At 38.1% G+C, this 22,325-nt stretch overlaps 1 pseudogene; it reads left to right on the plus strand.

Annotated features, from left to right (window-relative positions):
- Positions 1–9,847, plus strand: part of LOC101012628 — a 43,781-nt pseudogene extending 33,934 nt beyond the window's left edge.
- Positions 9,848–22,325: the final 12,478 nt, after the last annotated feature.

Here is a 22,325-nt window from a genome sequence, read left to right on the forward strand (position 1 = left end):
TTAATGGGGATTCCCCCAGAGGTTACAAACTCCTTTTCTTTCCATATTGCAGCATGGGCATGTAGGATTAGATAAGCATGTTTGCTATCTGTATACACATTTATTCTTTTTCCCTTTCCCAGTTCTAATCCTCGGGAAAGTGCCACTAGTTCTCCTAACTGGATGCTGGTCCCTGGGGGAAGAGGCTTACTTTCAAGTATGGTTACATCACTAACTATGGCATAACCTGTTCTTTGTATCTCATTCTCCACAAATGAACTTCCATCAGTATATAGGTTAACGTCAGGATTAGCCAAGGGGACTGATAAGAGATCATCTCAGGCGGCATAAGTCTGGACTATAAATTTTTGGCAGTCATACTCGATTGGTTCCCCATCCACTGGGAGAAAAGTGGCAGGGTTGAGGGCCACACACATGCATATTTGAAGCACTGGTCTTTCAAGGAGTAGCACCTGGTATCTAAGCAGGTGGTTGTCTGATAGCTATAAACTTCCTTTGGCACCCAGTAAGCCATTCACATAATGAGTAGTCCAGGCAGTGAGATCCTTTCCTTGTATTATTTTGATAGCCTCTGACACTGAGACAGCCACCGCCACAACTACCTGTAAACAGTGAGGGCAGCCTTTTGCTACTACGTCAGTTTCCTTACTTGGGTGTGCCACTGATGTGGGGTTGTCCCACGAGTCTGAGTAAGGACTCTAAGAGCTATTCCTGCTCTCCCTGTGACTTATAAAGAGAAGTTTTGTCCTGTGGGAAGGTTTAAGGCTGGACCTTGAGTTTGTTCCTTCCAATGCCCAGACTTCAGGGTTGACTCCCTCCTCAAGCAGGGGACAACAAATGGGTAACTTGTTCCCCATACTCATGTAGATAATCACTCCAGGTTTGGCTAATATATCCCTCCCTAATAAGGGTGTGGGACTTTCAGGCATAACAAGAAAGGCATGTGAAAAGAGCAAAGTCTCCCAATTACAACTGAGGAGGTGGGAGAAATATCTGGCTATAGGCTGTCCCAGTATTCTTCGGATGGTAATGGATCTTGACGACAGTTGTCTAGGACAAGAAATTAACACTGAGAAGTCCACACCAGTGTCCAGGAGGAAGTCAATGGTTAAGTGTACCTGGGGCTCAGTGAGGGTGATGACATGAACTGGCACTTGCCCTGGGCACCCTCAGTCCTGTTGTTGGATCATCTGGTTGAGGGCTTCGTCCCAGAGAATCTTTGTCCTCTGGGGCAGTGCGCCTTCTAGTGATTGCCTCAGCATAGTGGACATGGGTGAGGGGACAGCTTGTTTCTCATTGGACAATCTTTTTTAAGATGTCCTTGTAAACCACACTGATAACAAGCCCTACTGGGTGATTGGCCTGCTCCATTTTCTGTCCTCTCTGAACCACCAAGGTTTGTTTGTCTGAGGGCCATGACAAAGTCTGTGGCCTTTCTCTGATCTCACTTTTCCTTTTGGGCCTGTTCCTCTTGGTTCCTAGTGTAGAACCCCAAGGTTGCCAGGTTTAATAAAGCTTCCAGATTTTGTTCAGGGCTCAGGGCTCACTTTTGGAGCTTTCTCCTGATATCTGTGGCTGATTGGATAATAAACTTATCTTTTAGGATAAATTGACCCTCTAGTGAGTCAGGTGACAGGGGAGGATATTTTCTTAAGGTCTCTCATGGCTGCTCGAGGAAGGCAGAAGGATTTTCTTCCTTTCCCTGAGTTATGGTGGACATCACTGAATAATTTATGGGCTTTTTCCAAATTTTCCTTAGTCCTTCTAGAACACAGGTCAACAGATGTTTATGACTCCAGTCTCCAAAATCTGAGTCGAGGTCCCCGTGGGGATACATACTGGGGATGGCTTGCTGACCGGTAGGGAATTTGTCCCTATCTTCAGCTGTCATTCTATCATATACTTGACTAAGATACCAGGTATCTCCAAACTCTCAGACTGCAGCTAAAGCTACATTCTTTTCATTAAAGGCCAGGGTTTGATCTAACAATAGCATTATATCTCTCCAAGTGAGATCGAAGGTTTGCCCTAGACCCTGTAGGACATCTATATACCTATCAGGATCATCTGTAAACTTCCCCAGGTCTGCCTTGATCTGCTTTAAATCAGAGAGGGAGAGAGGGACATGTACCCAGGTTGAGCCAAATTCCCCTCCCCCCACAGCTTGAAGGGGACATAACCAATAGCCCAGGGGGATTTTGTGGTCCTTTGGAGATTTCTTTGCTTATTTCCTTCTGGGCAGGGGAGATTAGAGGAAGCTTATCATTAATAGGAAGGGGAGCTATAGGGAAACTAGGATATGGGGGTAAGCTGAGAGGTCCTCCTGTGGGATATAAATTGCAAGCTTTGAATAGTTGTGTATTCTCCTTCAATAAAAAGAAAGCTTGGACATAAGGTATTTCACTCCATTTGCCTTCCCTCTTACAGAAAAGGTCAAGCTGCAGGATAGTATTGTAATTTATACTTCCCTCAGGTGGCCATTTTTCCCATCAGAGAGAATATTGGGGCCAGGCCATAGTGCAGAAAAAAGTGAGCCACCTCTTTTTCAGGGTTTGCAGATCAAATTGGTCCCAAAGGCTTAGGATACATTTCAAGGGTGAGCCTATTAGTGCCTGAGTGTTTCCCATATGAAAGACAAAACCGCCAGCAGTTTTGGTTTGTTTCTCCCCCTGCCCAAGAACCCGCAGCGGTCCCTGGACCCTGCTGATCGGAATAGTGCTCACCTACTCAGCAGCAGAAACACTAGTTTTCCTCCTAGACCACAAGGAGGGCCGAGAGAGGTCAGATTTAGTGGCCCTTACTGATGCATTCTCAAAAACCTGCACCCTTGCCTGTCCTCCTAGACCACAAGGAGGACTGAGAAAAATTGGATTTAGTGGCCCTTACCAACACATTCCAGAAAACCTATTAGAGTCCTAAGCATTCTCCTGTTAGTATTGGGACTTTACCCGTGTCCTATAAAGATGTTATGCCCCAAAAATGAAGTGGAGGGCCATACCCTGAGAGAGGGGAGGGATCTCCACAGTTAGAAGAGTGATGCCTTTTGTCCTCACTTATTTGAGTAGGAAGGATACAATTTCTGAGGCTCCCCATATCCTAGTTTCAGGAACAGCTTTTGTTAGGACTGCTTGTCTGAGGAGAGATCCTAAAATTCCAGATAGTCCCTCCTACAATGGGACTTTGGGCAAAGATTATATCTTTCTGATTGGTGAGCCCAGGTGCCTAAAGAAGGTAACAGCATCCTGAAGTTTATGCTACAAATCATTCTTATAGGAGAAACTAGAAAAGCACCAAAGACAGGGAGTGGGTTTTAGAAGTGGAACTAGCCTCAGAGAAGAGAGGTGAGAGGAAGTTTGTCTGACAGGCACTAGGACCCAGGAGGCAAGGGTCAGGACAGGTAGGATAGATGGGTGAGTCTCACTTGGGCGACATGACTTTGAAAGTTCCACTCACAGCCACAGGGTCAACTAACTTGTTGTCAGGACCTTGGAGCTGAATGGCTTTCCCCTCTGTCAACCCTTGGCTCAGCCCAGAAGTACAGAAAAAGCGGAAGCTGGCTCCAGGCAAACCAATGTCACAACTCCGAACAGTCGGGGGCTGTTAGAGAGCCCTTTCCCAGAAAGCCTGACACCTGTGTCTTTAGTCTGGCAGTCACGCTAGTCGCTTTTAACTGGCCAACAGGTGCCCGGTATTTAGTTTCTGAATTCTAAGGAAAAATAGGACAGAATATCAAGCAAAAGGGGTCCAATGGTACTCACAACTTGGTGATTGTCTCTTTGTGGTCGCCAAAATGTGTCCAGAATTGGTTCCTTCTGGTGGGTTCTCGGTCTCATCGACTTCAAGAATGAAGCAGCGGACCCCCGCCATGAGTGTTACAGTTCTTAAAGACAGTGTGTCCGGAGTTTGTTCCTTCAGATGTTCAGACGTGTCTGGAGTTTCTTCCTTCTGGTGGGTTTGCAGTCTTGCTGACTTTAGGAGTGAAGCTGCAGACCTTCGCAGTGAGTGTTACAGCTCTTAAAGGTGGCATGTCTGGAGTTGTTCATTCCTCCCGGTGGGTTCATGGTCTGGCTGACTTCAGGAGTGAAGCCGCAGACCTTTGCAGTGAGTGTTACAGCTCTTAAAGGTGGCACGTCTGGAGTTGTTCGTTCCTCCTAGTGGGTTTGTGGTCTTGCTGACTTCAGGAGTGAAGCCGCAGACCTTTGCAGTGAGTGTTACAGCTCTTAAAGGTGGCGCGTCTGGAGTTGTTCATTCCTTCTGGAGAGTTCGTGGTCTCTCTGACTTCAGGAGTGAAGCTGCAGACCTTCATGGCAAGTGTTACAGCTCATAAAGGTAGTGCAGACCCAAAGAGTGAGCAGAAGCAAGATTTATTGTGAAGAGCAAACGAACAAAGCTTCCACAGCATACAATGGGACCCGAGTGGGTTACCACTGCTGGCTCAGGTGGCCAGCTTTTATTCCCTTATTTGGCCCTGCCCACATCCTGCAGATTGGTCCATTTTACAGAGTGCTGATTGGTCCATTTTTACAGAGTGCTGATTGGTGCGTTTACAAACCTTTAGCTAGACACAAAGCACTGATTGGCGCATTTTTACAGAGTGCTGATTGGTGTGTTTACAAACCTTTAACTAACCAGAAAAGTTCTCCAAGTCCCCACCTGACCCAGAAGCCCAGCCAGCTTCACCTCTCAATATTATTTACCACACAAGGGTTCTTGTCAGGAAAAATGACATTAAGGTTGTCAGTTGATTGTTAGTATACTAAGTACTCAAGGAATGATGACAGTATTATTTTTGTTATTATAATGTTTTCAGTCAATGCTGAGTTTAAGCACCATCTGTTCTAGGAAATCTTCATAGACTCTCTCATTCTGGGTTGCATGCCCTAATTCTGGGCTCCCCTTGCACCCTGTGCAAATGTCTCATTACAGTATTAGTGTGCATATTATAAGAATTGTTTTCTTGCTGCCTCCCAACAATACTAGAAGCCTCTCGAAGACAAGGATGTGTCCTGAATCTCCAAATCTAAAACATCTTGCAAAGAACCTGCAACATTGCAAGATTCTAAGTATGTTTGTTTAACTTTTTTGGTGGATAATCAGAATACAGAAGTGCATAATGACCATCTCTATTGTGTCCTTTAGAACCAAAAGATGTAAGAATAAAAAGGGTGATTGCTAAAATAAAGACTATTCAAAATGAAAGTGCTGTTCTGCCATTTCAAAAACAAAGTAGTGCTAAGGAATTACTTCCTCAATTTTAACTTCACCAGATTCCTTTGGAATCATGAAAAGAGAGGCCTCCTTTATTCAGTATTTTTCATTCATGTAATAACAACTTACTGTGTGCCAGGCACATTGCTTTATGTTCTGGGTATATAGCAACAAACAAAATCCACACCCTGGAGGAGCTTACATTCCAAAGGAAAAACAGAATCAAATAGCAGAAATAAATATATTCTATTATATGCAACATATTGTAGGTAATGAGAGATGCTATAGAGCAAAACTAAAGCACAATGAGGGAATAAGCAATGATGGAGTGGGTGGGGCTCTCTTTTACAGAATCTAGAATCAGAGAGGGCCTCTGGATGAAATGAGGGAATGAGCAATGCGTTTAAGTCTCTTAAACACTTCTACACCCAATTCGAAAAATTTCCAGGGTTGAAGATGATAACAAACTAGGGAAAAAACATTATCATCCCAAGCAATTTAAGGGGAGACCATCTCAGATGCTTAAAGCCACATAACAAGCAGAGATTTCAGCTTGAACACTGATTGGATTCTCAATTGTGACCTTGAACTCTATTTATCATTGCTATGGGAGTTACTCTACGATTTAAAGAAAGTGGCCCGGTGGCCCATGACCCTTTTATGTCACCAACTTACTTTACTAATTCAAAAAAGCCCCACCTTGACCTACTTAGACTAGGTTACTTGACTTGATATTTCATTAATTTGGTCACTAAAATTTCAGAAGCATCTTTTCCAGCTAACTTTAAATATCTTATACCTGGCCAGGTGTGGCTCATGCCTGTAATCCCAGCACTTTGGGAGGCTGAGGCAGGTGGATCACCTGAGGTCAGGAGTTTGAGACAGGCCTGGCCAACATGCTGAAACCCCATCTCTACTAAAAATACAAAAATTAGCTGGGTGGTGGTGCATGCCTGTAGTCCCAGCTACTCTAGAGGCTGAGGTGGGAGGATTGCTTGAACCCAGGAGGCAGAGGTTGCAGTGAATAGAGGTCACACCACTGCACTCCGGCCTGGGTGACAGAGTGAGACTCCATCTCAAAAAAATAAGTAAATAAACTTGATGGACTTATATATCTTTTTAAATACTTCCGAAATCCATAGACTGTATGGCTCATGACTCAATAAGAGTAAAATATATCCTAGCCTGATGTTTCTCGTTCTTTTGAATATTTGGTTATAACACCTAAGGTCATTTTGTTGATCCAGATTTGCTTATGAAAACTCACCTCAAGTTTATATTAATATGATCATTTCAAAATATCTAAATTAACTCTCACTTTTCAAAATGTCTCCACTAAAGTGGGTACAGTGGCTCATCCCTGTAATCCCAACAATTTGGGTGGTCGAAGCAGGTGTATGGCTTGAGCTCAAGCATTTGAGACCAGCCTGGGCAACGTGGCAAAATCCCGTCTCTACAAAAAAAAAAAAAAAAAAATTTGCCTGGCAGGGTTGTGTGTGCCTGTAGTCGAAGTTACTAGGGAGGCTGAGGTGGCAGGATCACTTGAGCCCAGGTGGTTGAGGCGATAGTGAGCCAAGATGTTGTCACTGCACTCCAGCCTGGGCAACAGAGTGAGATCACACCTCGAAACAAATAAAAATAAATTAAAAATAAATAAATAAATAAATAAATAAATAAATAAATACTGTCTCTACTAAAGTAGTATAAGTTGCAAAGTCAACATAATTTCTCTGAGGGATATTTCTAACCATATTCAAGTTACACAGACATGCTGTAGGTAATCAAACTTGAATAAGGAATAGGAATTCTCTAACTTCTTTCTGACAAGACTTGATATAAACCTCTGTAACTAAAACAGTTAAATAGCATTGCAAACTAATCAGTAAGTAAGGAGAAAAACAAACAAACAAACAAACAAACAAAAACAAAAACAAGAAAACCTAGGTTGAATTTGTGTCTACACAGGTTTGCAGCCTTGGAGCCATAGATAATATCATAGAGCCTAGGTGTGTAGTAGGCTATATCATCTAGGTTTGTGTAAGTATACTCTAAGAAGTTCACACCATGATGAAATCACCTAATGATGCATTTCTCAGAATGTTATTCTCAGATGCATAACTATTTGAAATTGTCCAAGTGAGTAGGTCTTAATTGTTCTCACACACACACACAAACAAGGGGGTGCATAAATACGTGAGATGATGTATAGGTTAGTTAGCTTGATTGAAGGAATCATCTAACAATATATACATCTATTGAAACATCATATTAAACCCATTAAATATGTACAATGTTTATGTGTTAACTATACCTCAAAAGCTTGGGAGAAAACAGTAAATATAATTATTGTTGACTTGGAGGAGGAGGCAGTGGCCATTTGGCTCTAGTGGTGTCTCTGAGCATGGAACTTAAATCTCTGAGATTCTGAGGTATCTAAGGTCACTGACGTCAATTCTTCAAGAGATAGAAAAACTATAAACTGGTTTTAGCTGCTGCTACAAGAAAGCACTTTGAGAAACATCACTGGGGTAATGCTCAAAGGAACTACCAGGAGAAAGAAATTCTATAGAAAGCCACAGGGAATAAACAGGAAGAAGCAAATGCCTCCTCCTTTTCCCAAAACTGCAGTATCCCTTCATTGCTGCCTCTTGGCAAATTCTAATATAGAACCAACTGACAAAGCAGAAATGTGGTTTACAGACACCCATTTAGCTGGGTTTGAAGCTGAGATGTAGTTACTGACACAGTGGGTTTAAGAGCAAATTAAAGTGAGCTGAAGAGAGAATTCATTAATTGGAAGATGGGACAGAAAAAAATATCTATACTGAAGCTGTAGAGTAAAAGGGAGAGATAATACAAACACAAATTCAAAGATCTAACATACATTTAGCTGGAATTCCCAAAAGAAAAGAGAAAGAGAACAATATTTTGAAATATTGAAAAATTAAAATATTGAAGCAATATTTTTAGAAATGATGACTAAAAACTTTCCAAAATTGACAAAGGACATCAAGACACAGATTCAAGAAGTGCTACAAACCTAAGCCTGGTAAACATTATGAAAAACACACCTATGAACATCATAGTGAAACTGAAAATCAAAGACAAAGACAAAAGTCTGTGGGGTGAGTGGATTATCTGCTTCCAGAGTCAAGATTTTCCAGCTTGGGTAGCCAGGTGGCATGGCCCAGTGTCCACCTGCATCTGCTTTCTGTGTCAGTCCTCTGCCCCGCCAAGGTCATAGAGCTGGTTGGTGTGGGTAGTGGGATGCTCCAAGGAGCCACATGCCAGCCGCACCATAGTCCACCTCACTACTCTCCTCTGCAAGGCCTACCATGGGGGTCACTTAACCATCTGCCTTGCCCTGGGCAGCTGTGCCAACCGGCCCTTTTACACCATTGTGGCTGGTCACAGCAAGTGTCCCAGGGATGGTCTTTTGGTAGAGCAGCTGGGCTCCTATGATTCATTTCCCAACAGTCATGGGGAAAATCTTGTTGCCCTCAACCTTGACAGGATCCAGCATTGGATTGGCTGTGCAACCCACCTCTCTTAAATCTATGCAAAAGCTTCTGGGTCTTGCTGGCTTTTTCCCTCTGCATCCTAAGATTATCACAAATGCTGAGAGACTGTGAAGGAAATGGGCACGTGAAGTCCTCTTAGTGTCTCAGAAAACAGATGCAGAAGCTACAGAAACATAAGTGAGCCAACTTCAGTGAGCATAGAGTGGGAACAAGGTCAAGGTCCTCTTAAAACACTGTGCAGAGATTTTAGTTTTGTTAGACTTGGGGGTGAATAAATGGAGTGTCCTGAGTCACCCTTGTTCTTCTGGCCTGGCCTGAGCAGGGCCCAGGGAGAGATCTGTTCTTTTGGGACACAGAGCTGGGGCTGATGTTGTTGATGACTTTAAGTTGAAGCCAGTGCTCGTTTACCATCCTGAAAACCCTAGGGTCTTTCAGAGTGATGCTAAACTACTCTGCCTGTGCTCTATAAATGGAACAACAAAGCCTGGATGATGGTACGTCTGTTTATAGCATAGTCTACTAGATATTTTTAGCCCACTGTTTAGACCTAATGCTCAGAAACAAACAAACAAAAAAAAGTACTTTCAAAATATTACTACTCATTGACAAAGCATGTGGTCGTCCAAGAGCTCTGTTTGAGATGTACAAGGAGGCTGATGTTATATTCATACCTGCTATCCAGCACCTATTCTGCAGCTCATGGATCAAGGAATCATTTTGACTTTCACATCTAATTATTTAAAAAATACATTTTATAAGGTTAGAGCTGTCATAGATAGTGATTCATCTGATGGATCTGGGCAAAGTAAATTGAATACCTTCTGGAAAGGATTCACCATTTTAGATACCATTAAGAACATCTATGATGTTTTTAGAAGGGACATTTTACCTGTGTTTTGGAAGATGAACATGTGTTAATTTAATGAAGAAGATTAAAGATGGAGTAGCAAAGATTCCAGACAGAGGAAAAAGAATAACTAAGGGCTTACATTAATTGAGCACTTACTATGTACCAAGAACTGTGCTAAGTGACATATGGCACATATGGCACATTTTATTTTATTTTTTTATTTTTTATTTATTTGTTTTTGAGACGGAGTCTCACTTTGTTGCCCAGGCTGGAGTGCAGTGGTGTGATCTTGACTCACTGCAACATCCACCTCCCGGGTTCAAGCCTTTCTCCTGCCTCAGCCTCCTGAGTAGCTGGGACTACAGGTGTGTGCCACCATACCAGCTAATTTTTGTGCTTTTTAATAGAGACGAGGTTTCACCATGTTGGCCAGGTTCGCCTTGAACTCCTGACCTCAGGTGATCCACCTGCCTCAGCCTCCCAGAGGGCTGGGATTACAGGCATGAGCCACTGCGCCCCGCCTAGCCACTGATTTTGGATACAATGATTCTAAAGTTCATCAAACAATAGATAAGAACAACACAGAATTTTTTAAAGTGACTAATTCAAAGGGATTTGCTTTAACTGATATTAAAACATACTTATTAAGCACCAAAGACTAAAACAATATTATGTCATCAAGTAGAATCTACCGATAGGTGGATGGAATAGGACAGCCATAAATTAGGTATTTTCATGTACAGATGCAAAAATTTAATATTTAAGCAAAAAAATCAGAAGCCTGTAGGGGGAGATAAATTATTTAACAAATTATACTGGAAAAATTGGCTATTTGTGAAAAATGTCAATATGGATTCTCAACATAATAATGAATTCCAGTATACCAGAGTTAAATGTAAACTATAATCAAACCACAAAAAAACTAGATTATATACTGATTTAAACAGCACATATACTAAAATTGAAACACTATGAATATTTGATGGGCAAATAGTTTAATCATTCTTCTGAAAATCAAAACAAAATACTTTTAAAAGAGTATATATAAATAAATAATGATTGTCTTACAGTACATAAAATCAATGGAAAAAATGAAAGTAGCAAAGGCCAATGAATTTCCCTGAATAAAAATTTAAACTGTTATGTGTTAAAGAAATTATAAATAAAAGTGAAATTGGGAACATTTACAAAAATTAATTTGATCAGAATTTAATGTCCTCAATATACAAAGATGATGTAAGAAGTGATAAGACACACTTTTACACTCCAGTAGAAAAGTAGGTAAAGAAAATGAATAGATAATTCTTAGAAGGAATTTTTTAAAAACTGTAACAAAGGAATATTGAAATACCATTCTCTAAATATCAAATTGTCAAGATTTATGAAAGTAATGATACCCATTGTTGGTGAGGAGGTACTGAAGCAAGCACTCTCATAGGCCAGTAGTAAGGTTTTAAATTAATGCAATCTTTTTAGAAAGTAATAAGATAATATGCATTAAGAGTGGAAAGATTCTAAGGTAGAGTGAGTTAGAAAAAACAGAATGGGGCGGAAAGAGCCTTTTGGTTTATAAGCCATTTGGAAAATTCTATTCATGAATACTAATTAAGGTAATAGCAAATTACATATATAATTAAAAATTAAATATGAATAACAGAATAAAACTGCATATATATTATGGTTACAAATTTATTAATATGCACAAAATATACAAAAAATAATATGCCAAAATATTAGCAGTAGTTAGCCCTAGGTGATGTGATTAAGAGTAATTTACTTTTCCATTCTTTATATTTCTTACTATTTCCAGCTTTTTTTGCCACGCTTCTGTAATCAGGAAAAATTACTTCATAAAATAGCAAAACCAAAGTCGTGTTAAAATAAACCTGATCATTGCTCACTTGTGAGAGTCTGGCACGTGTCATGTTGTCTTATTCATCTTGTGGGTCTTATTTATATAGAAAAGGACTGAATCTATGCCTATGCCTTGAAAAGCATTGAGCATATAATAAGATATTCATGCATATTAAATAATTATTTAAAGTGAGAGATTATAACCAGCAGGTGAGAATCTGAATTTATTGATTCAAAAGCAGAAATAATTATGAAGTTTTAAATGTATCTCAATTTTGTAGATATGTTTATTGTAGTATGGTAAATTTCTCAATTCCATCATGTGCCACATAACTTTTTGGTCATGATAGACCGTATATACCAAGGTGGACCCATAAGATCATAACGGAGCTGAAAAATTTCTATCACCTAGTGACATCATAGCCATTTTTAGGTTGTGGTACCATGCATTACTCATGTTTGTGGTGATGCTGATGTAAACAAACCTACTGCAATGCTAGTCATGTAAAAGTATAGCACATACAATTATGTATAATACATAATACTTGATGATGATAATAAAGGGCCATGCTATTGGTTTATGTATTTACTACACTATGCTTTTATTCATTATTTTAGAGTGCACTCCTACATAGTAAAAAAGAAAAGTTAACTATAAAACAGCCTCAGGCAGGTCCTTCAGGAGATATTCCAGTAGAAGGCATTGTTATAGGAGATTCATAGATGACAGCTCCATGCATGTTATTGCTCCTGAAGACCTTCCAGCGGGACAAGATTGGAGGCGGAAGACAGTGATCTTGTTGATTCTCACTCTATGCAGACCCAGGTTAATGTGTGCACTTGTGTTTTATGTTGTTTTTAACAAAAAGGTTAAAAAAATTAAAAATTGGAAAAAACTTATAAAATTAGATTATGAAGAAATAAAATATTTTTTACAGCTGAAAATGTGTTTATGTTTTAAGCTAAGTGTTATTAGAAAAGAGTCAAAAAGTTAAAAAAAAAGTTCATGAAGTAAAAGTTACAGTAAGCCAAGGTTAATTTATTATTGAAGAAAGAAACATATTTTATAAATTTAGTATAGCCTAAATGCAGTTTTTATAAAGTCTACAGTAGTGTACAGTAATGTGCTAGGCCTACACTTTCGTTCACCACTCACTAAGTGACTCACCTAGAGCAACTTCCAGTCTTGAAAGTTCCATTCATTGTAAGTGGCCTATACAGGTATACATTTTTTTTTAATCTTTTATACTGTATTTTTGTTGTCACAGGATGAGATAGGAGGTCACCACAAGATACAGGTCACAGAGACCATGCTGATAAAACAGGGTGCAGTAAAGAAGCTGGCCAGAACCCACCAAAAACAAGATGGCAATGAAAGTGACCTCTGGCTATCTTCACTGCTCATTATATGCTAATTATAATGTATTAGCATGCTAAAAGACACTCCCACCAGCCCCTTGACAGTTTACAAATGCCATAGGAAATTTTCAGAAGTTACCCTATACAGTCTAAAAAGGTGAGGGATCCTCAGTTTCTAGAAATTCCCCTCCCTTTCTCAGAAAACTCATGAATAATCCACCCCTTATTTAGCATATAACCAAGAAATAACTATAAGTACACTCAGTAGAGCAGCCCATGCTGCTGCTCTATGGAGTAGTCATTCTTTCATTCCTTTACTTTCCTAATAAACTTGCTTTCACTTTACAGACTTGCCCAAATTCCATATTGAGTAAGGTCCATGAACCCTCTCTTGGGGTCTGAATCAGGACCCCTTTCCAGTAGCAGTGAGTTCCCCTAATTCCATGTGTTTTTATTTGCGATACAGTTGTATTAGTAATACAATTATTTTTCTTACATTTAATATATAGTGTTTATATTTTAAAAATGAATATGCAGTAAATAAGCACACAAAACAAATCCATTAAATGTGTATTTTTCACTTCTCTAATAGTTTCTTCTCGAAAATGCAAGATAATTAGATCCAATTGTGCAGAGAGTAATTCATACCTAGCAAAATATAACAAAGTGTACATTTTTGTTTTCTAGGTAATATTTGGTTTTCATAGACCTTCAATCCTTACCTCTTCCTATCCTGTGAATTTTTTCAGTTTCTCTTCTAACTCCTAAAGATTGTTTTACTATTTTTGACCTCCATTTTTAATAATAGATCTAAGAAAAAAGCAAATCAGCAAAATCTGTCACCTAACTAAAGTCAAAGTTAATGGTAATGGTGAGCACTCCTATTTCTATTGCTATATTCTGCTTATCGTGTGATGTTTCCTCTGCCTTTTCCTGTTGTCCAAATATGCTTAGAAGAAAAAGACTAGAGTTAAACTACTGTTCTATAACCTAATATTGATATAACATATAAGAAAAGGAAAAGAAGAGTGTTAATAATGATACCATAAAGAATATTAAGAAGAAAGAAAGGGCTCTCCCTACCAGGCCCCTTAAATAAAATCTCTCTTGTCTGAAAGATAGCAGCAGGAGGCAGAACAACCCTAAGCAGACAGGGACAGGTCCCTAGTGAAACTCCACCTTCAAATCAGACAGTTTAAAGCCAGAAAGTCAAGCTACAAGTCCTGGGTAAATCCACAGACTGGATTGAGAACTTCTCTTCCCATTTGGCATGCTTTCCTCTTATTGATCCTCACCTTTCACCTATTTTACATATACATACCCTTCTGTAATTTGTATTTTACACTGTCAAGCCTGCCTTTGAGTGGTGCCTTTGTCTTACCTTTTTTGCATACTCACAAACCAATTAGCACACACTCCCCCATTCTGAGTCCATGAAAGCCCTGGACTCAGCCACCCTGGGAAAGGCCATCTGACTTCAAATGGGGAACCACCCTTGCATCCCCTCTCTGCTGAGAGCTGTTCTGTTGCTAAATAAAGCTCTTCTCCACCCTTCTCACTCTTCCATTGTCTGTGTAACCTCATTCTTCTTGAATGTGGAACAAGAACTTGGAACTGCTGAACACAGATACCAGCTGTAACACAGGCAGGCTTGGGCACACCCAACCCAGCTGCAGGCTGAGCCCTGGGCAAATCAGGTGTGGCCCAGCAGGTGGAGGGTGCAGGGTGCTCCGTGCATGCGGCAGGCCCAGGACTAAACAAGGCCCAGGTGGGGGCATTACCAGCTAAGGACTCCAGATGGCAAAAGTGGCCAAGAAAAATACTGAGCTATGGAGAGCATATTAAAGAGTCTGCTGTGCAAAAGTGCCTAGGAAGCTGAAGTCCTGGTTTCAGTAGAAATCCCCATTCAGAGATGTGAAGGATCTCTTCAAGGAGAACTACAAACCACTGCTCAGTGAAATAAAAGAGGATACAAACAAATGGAAGAACATTCCATGCTCATGGATAGGAATAATCAATACCGTGAAAATGGCCATACTGCCCAAGGTAAATTATAGATTCAATGCCATCCCCATCAAGCTACCAATGACTTTCTTCACAGAATTGGAAAAAACTACTTTAAAGTTCATATGGAATCAAAAAAGAGCCTGCATTGCCAAGTCAATCCTAAACCAATACAACAAAGCTGGAGGTATCACACTACCTAACTTCAAACTATACTACAAGGCTACATTAACCAAAACAGCATGGTACTGGTACCAAAACAGAGATACAGACCAATGGAACAGAATAGCGACCTCGGAAACAGCACCACACATCTGCAACCATCTGATTTTTGACAAATTCACAAAAACAAGAAATGGGGAAAGGATTCCCTATTTAACAAATGGTGCCGGGAAAACTGGCTAGCCATATGTAGAAAGCTGAAACTGGATCCCTTCCTTACACCTTATACAAAAATTGATTCAAGATGGATTCAAGACTTAAATGTTAGACCTAAAACCATAAAAATCCTAGAAGAAAACCTAGCCATTCAGGACGTAGGCATGGGTAAGGACTTCATGTCTAAAACACCAAAAGCAACAGCAGCGGAAGCCAAAATTGACAAATGGGATCTAATTGAACTAAAGAGCTTCTGCACAGCAAAAGAAACTACCATCAGAGTGAACAGGCAACCTACAGAATGGGAGAAAATTTTTGCAATCTACTCATCTGACAAAGGGCTAATATCCAGAATTTACAAAGAACTCGAACAAATTTACAAGAAAAAAACCAAACAACCCCATCAACAAGTGGGCAAAGGATATGAACAGGCACTTATCAAAAGAAGACATTTATGCAGTCAACAGACACAGGAAAAAATGCTCATCATCACTGACCATCAGAGAAATGCAAATCAAAATCACAATGCAATACCATCTTGCACCAGTTAAAATGGCGATCATTAAAAGGTCAGGAGTCTGACCTTTTATAAGAATATATATCTGGCCGGGCGCAGTGGCTCAAGCCTTTAATCTCAGCACTTTGGGAGGCCGAGACGGGTGGATCACGAGGTCAGGAGATCGAGACCATCCTGGCTAACACGGTGAAACCCCGTCTCTACTAAAAAATACAAAAAACTAGCTGGGCGACGTGGCAGGCGCCTGTAGTCCTAGCTACTCGGGAGGCTGAGGCAGGAGAATGCCGTAAACCCAGGAGGTGGAGCTTGCAGTGAGCTGAGATCTGGCCACTGCACTCCAGCCTGGGCAGCAGAGCGAGACTCCATCTCAAAAAAAAAAAAAAAAAAAGAATATATATTTATAACCCAGAATATATATTTATAACCCAGATATATAATATAAATAATTTATTTATATTATATCTTAAATAATATATAATATATTTATTTATTATATATAATATAGAATAAGATATATAAGATATATAAGATATTATATATTTATATTATATACTAAATAATATATAATATAAATAATATATTATATATAATATAAATAATATATAATATAAATAATATATTTATAACCCAGAATATAAAACACTAGGGTTTTATATTCACTGTTAATTCAACAGGTGCTGGAGAGGATGTGGAGAAATAGGAACACTTTTACACTGTTGGTGGGACCGTAAACTAGTTCAACCATTGTGGAAGACAGTGTGGCAATTCCTCAGGGATCTAGTACTAGAAATACCATTTGACCCAGCCATCCCATTACTGGGTATATACCCAAAGGATTACAAATCACACTGCTGTAAAGACACATGCACACGTATGTTTATTGAGGCACTTCACAATAGCAAAGACTTGGAACCAACCCAAATGTCCAACAATGATAGATTGGATTAAGAAAATGTGGCACATATACACCGTGGAGTACTATGCAGCCATAGAAAAGGATGAGTTCATGTCCTTTGTAGGGACATGGATGAAGCTGGAAACCATCATTCTGAGCAAACTATTGCAAGGACAGAAAACCAAACACCACGTGTTCTCACTCATGGGTGGGAATTGAACAATGAGAACCCTTGGAGACAGGAAGGGGAACATCACACACTGGGGCCTGTTGTGTGATGGGGAGAGGGGAGAGATAACATTAGGAGATATACATAATGTAAATGACAAGTTAATGGGTGCAACACACTAACATGGCACATGTATACATATGTAACAAACCTGCACATTGTGCACATGTACCCTAGAACTTAAAGTATAATAAAATAAACAAATGAAATAAAAAATAAATATATAAAAAATAAAATAAATAAAATAAAAAAATAAATATATAAATATATATATATATATGAAATTCCCATATTGGCTAGTAACCTGTGTGAACCTGACTTGTTTCACTTCTGTAGTTCCAACTAGCACTCACCCAGTTGTACTGATGTGCCTTTGGCAATATGAGCAGAAGGCTACATGAGGGTTATGACTAACCTGCCAATAAATCATCTCTATTGCTTTCAGAAACCTAGAGAACCACATAGTAGGCCTTCCTTTTTCTTTTTCTTTTTTCTTTTGTTTTTTTTCCTGCATGACTGTCATTTGGGGAATGATCACCAACGCCCATTCTGTTGATACGGGGTCAGTACCATTATACCAAATAGCAAATGTTAAATTCAGAATTTCATTTAGAATTAGCATTCTGTTAATATCACATTTTAGTAATGGTTGATGGGAAGTTACGTGCAAATTATTTAGTTGAGAGGTATTTTACCCCAAGATTCATATTAGCAAAGGCTAGCAACACTAGGGTTTTATATTCACTGTTAATTCAACAAAGAGGAACCCAGGTAAAGAGATTAAAATATTTGCCATTTAAGTCTCTTGAAAAAAACTCAAGGATTGGAGATGGGAGAAAGAACACAGAGTTAACTTAAGTAGTCAATTAAAACTCTGGTTTGAGATTTAATCTATTTTCCATTTTGCCACGATAGGGTTTTAGAAGGTATAGCCTGATAGTCCCTGGGGTTACAGGAAAGCACAGAGACATACCAATGTACCTAGCCATCCACTGCCAATATTTTTCTACATGAGTTAATAAGTTGACTACGCAAACTAGATAATTTCATTGATTTATAATTTCTATAGTTTTAAAACATTCTCATTTTCATTCTGCCCAATCACTTGAAAAAAAATTTTGTGCATATCTCTTTGTCTGAGTGTGTATAGTAGTGTAAACAAACTAGTGTAAACTAACTAGACTCTATCACATATTTTGCTTTATTGAAGTGACCACAGACCAAAATAGAATTCAAAGACTGCAACATATTTGACATTTGCGAAACTAAAAGACATTGTGATGTTTATTTGAGGCTCATGGAGGATAAACGAAATATGCATGGAAAGGTTCTATAAATTCTTGCCATGTAATCTCTCATGGTCTTTAAATAATTATTAAGTTTTTATGCTAGCTGTTGCCCAAGGAGGTTATGAAGAGATTTTTGTTACTTCACTATTTTTTTCTTTGTCTAAAGAACAAAAATGTATTTGTCTAAAAAAATGCACATAAGAACACCAGAAGGAACTATTTTACCCTTAAGTGATTTAACCTTTTAACTCAGGCTGTGTTAAAATGTAAAGATCACACTAGTGTGATCTGTTTCTATTTCCCCCACATTTTGTCTCAATTTGTTCACAAATTCATATGAAGGGACAAAGTCAACTCTATGAACATCGTTCAAGTCACATCTTCACAGTGGCTAAAAGGGGTGTACAAGTGAGGAAAAAAATTAGCCCTCATTGACTGCCAAAAGTCTCTTCTGTATTGTAAAAAAAAAATTTAATTGCATTCACTGATGACAAGTGTGGGTGCGTTTGGCAGACAAGGGGAAAGGACTTTGCTATGTATCTGCTGTTTGAAAATTCTTCTCATTCTGCTAACACTTTTCCTCTTCATGTCATCAAAAATAATTTTTTACTGATTATGTTGACACCCTCATAATGCCAGAATTTTTCTTACATCTCAGATGTAACTGTCTGTCATGATCTACATTCAAGTGTGTTGTCTTTTTTTAATATAGCATATATGTAAAAAAATACTTTTGAAACTACCAAGTTCAAGTTTTACTTTGCTTTATGAAGACTAGTGCATATCTACACAAGAATGGATAGGCAACACATTCATTTTCAACCTTCAGAAACTAATTTTATCTTTCCTTTCAGTTTTAAAGCATATTAAGCCATGTTAGCTTACAACACAAAGTAGTGTAAAACGAGACAATTTTAGAAGGTGAATTACTTTTGTCATTTCACTTGTGAAATGGTTTCTTTCAGGATATTTTTAATTTAAAAGAGATATAATCTGCCAACAATAAAAATGGGAAAAATAAAAATTCACTGTACGTTCTTTTATATAATAATTGTATTCTTGAAAATGTACTTGGAAACCACATCACGTTTTTTCACTGACTTGTTTTATACTTGAAAGATGTGTTCAGACTCTTTTGCAAACCATATATTCAAGAGCATCTTTTTGGAACAACTTTTGATTTTATAATATTGCTGGTATCTATATCTTTCACTAACTGGCCTCTTCTTAAACCTTTTTTTTATTGGTGATAAAAAAGTACGATTTCTTCTTTAGATTGTAGCATATGATTTCTGCAGCTTCTGCAAGTCATCCCCCTTCTCCTTCCTTGATTTCTAATAGAATTTAATGGAAGGCTCTAATAGATAATCTCATGATAAATTGGAAATAGAAGGTTAATAATTTTTGTGGCTTTGTGCTTTCTGAACTACATTTAACTGAAGATCATTCTGCACCTACCCAAAATAACTAGGAAATAAGATGGGGGAAAAAAAAAAAAAAAGACAGGTTGAAGCATAAAAGAGATAGCACAAAGCAAAATATCAAGGAATAGGATTAAATCAATAAAAAGCCTGAGGGAGAAATGTATATTTTTTTCATAACCAACCATATTAAAGGAAAACTAGAACAACATAGTGTCTTGTGGAATCTGTTTAAAGTATGTCCACTGGATCATTAAATTTATATGTTGTTATAGATATATCATAGATACATATGATAGATAGTCTATGATAGATATAGACTACATACGTAGTCATAGATATATCTAGTAATCATCACTACAAGTAGCAAGTATGTCAAACAGATGCTGAATAAGATTTTCCGTGGCATTGACATGTTGCTTGGTCAGTTTTCTTATCAAGAATTTCAGAAACACAGATGCTCTAGTTTGTCAGTAGATTTTTCTTTGTTTTTTTTCTTTCTTCTTTTCTTATTTTTTTGTTTTTGTTTTTGTTTGTTTTTTGTTTTTGTTTTTGTTTTTGTTTTGAGACAGGGTTCACTCTGTCACCCCAGCTGGAGTGCTGTGGCCTGATCATGGCTCACTGCAGCCTCTACCTCCCTAGCTCAAGGGATCTTCCTGCCTCAGCCTCCCAAGCAGCTGAAACTACAGGCATGTGCCACCATGCCCACTATGTTGCTCAGGCTGGTCTTGAACTCCTGGGCTCAAGCGATCCTTCTGCCTCAGCCTGCGAAGTGCTGGAATAACAGGTATGAGCTGCTGTATTTGACCTGCCAAGTACTTTTTAAATATTCCTTAGTCCTGGATGGGTATAATCAAGAAAAACATTAGAGACCAAAGAAAAAGAGGGTTCCATTGAAGGAAATGTGATAAAAATGCTATAATACATCTCCGTCCTGGAGGCACTTGCAATTGAGATAGGTAGCATAATCATACTCAAAGAAAATACATTATTTAACAAAAATGTATAGCTACAAAATACAAAGTAAATACTTATAATATATTGGGAGGTAGAGATAAAGAAAATTAATTTATTCACATCAATAGGAATATATAAAAATACAAGAACTTTCCACTCATATACTTGTTCACCAAATAATCTTACTTAAAATCTGATTTTAATTTAAACATTTTTTCTAATATACATTAATATTAGAGTTTCACCTTGCATTCTTGATTTGTAATGTTAACTATTTATTTTTCACTTATTGAAACACTATGCCCTCATAATCGAATAATCTGTTGGTAAGTTTCACTATTTATTTCTGAAATCAGTGGACTGGCTTTATAAATGTGTACCAGTCCTTCATGTGAGAAAGAGGAGATTGTTGGCAAAATCAAATACAACACAATGGCTCTCAGCCTCTACCTATTTCATTCAAGACCTTAACACTTGTTGTCCCTTCTCTTCCTCTTAACTACGGAAGTCACAAAGGGGAGTGCTTAAAAGTAGTCTTTGAGCTACTGTCACTGCATGGGGTATTTGCTGCCATTTTTTCTCTCTTGTTTCAGTTTCTACCTTGCTGTGTCCGCTGTACGAAGAGTGGCTTGAGTTATTCTCACCATTGCCAGTGCACCTCCTGTGTGAAGACAAATACCCACATCAGGATTAGAAGGGGGAAATCTACTGAAATGGCAGTGGGGAGGGATGGAAAAAGCATACCCAGGAAGGCTGGAGAAGAGGCAGAAGATGAAAGCAGAGTCTGTATCCGGTCTCAAGTGAAAAAACAGATTTATGAAAATAAGAGAGCACAGAAGGTGTTTTGAGGGAATTGTATTGTGCATGGGAGACCAAGAGTCACTGAAAACAACTCAAATTTTTGTTATAATTTCTAAAAGAATGTTAAAAGGATACCTATTTTTAACCCATGTCAAGATTTCTTAAATTTCTCTTACTCTGAGCATTTCTTTATTTATTGAGGATAACAATCTTTTGTCACATAGATGTTGTAAATATTTTTACATGAGTTTTACATGATACAATCATACCTTAATTGTATCATATGAAATGTTTATATTCATAAGTTTTATAATTTTTGATAATCAAACCTTTTAATTTATGATTATATTTTTAGCATGAAGCTTACAAATGTGTTCCTTTTGCCAAAATTTTGCCCATATATTTCCAGTTCTTCTATTATTTCATGTCTATACTTAATTCTTTAATCAGTTGATTTTACCCATTTCACAATCATTCATAAGGTAACCCAACATTTCTTACAATTTTAAAAATTACTTTTATTACATACTAAAGATTTAAACACTGTAAACTGTATTTGGAGGATTATATTCTGCTTCACTAACCAATCATTTATTTTAGCACATGTATAATATTAGATTAATTTTTGTAGTTTTATAATATATTATGTGGTGAAATAAACCCTCCTCAATCATTATTATTCCTCTCAACTTTTTCTTGTCCTTTTAAAAAAATAGTGGTTAAATAAACATAACATAAAATTTGTAATTTTAACCATTTTTGATGTGTACAATTCTGTGGCATTTAAGTACATTCAAAATATTGTACAGCCATCACCTCTATTGGATTTGCATAAAAATCCAAAATATTTTCATCATCTCGGAAAGAAACCCTGTACCTATTAAGCAGTCACTCCCTTTTTCTGTCTCCCCTTAACCTGTGGCAACCACTAATCTACTTTCTGTCCCTAATGGATTTGCTTATTCTGGGTATTTCATATGAGTGGAATCATATAATATTTGTTTTTTGTGTATCTGGCTCATTTCACTTAACATAATGTTTT

Source organism: Papio anubis, chromosome 8, assembly GCF_008728515.1.
Source record: "Papio anubis isolate 15944 chromosome 8, Panubis1.0, whole genome shotgun sequence".
Taxonomy (NCBI): Eukaryota; Metazoa; Chordata; class Mammalia; order Primates; family Cercopithecidae; genus Papio; species Papio anubis.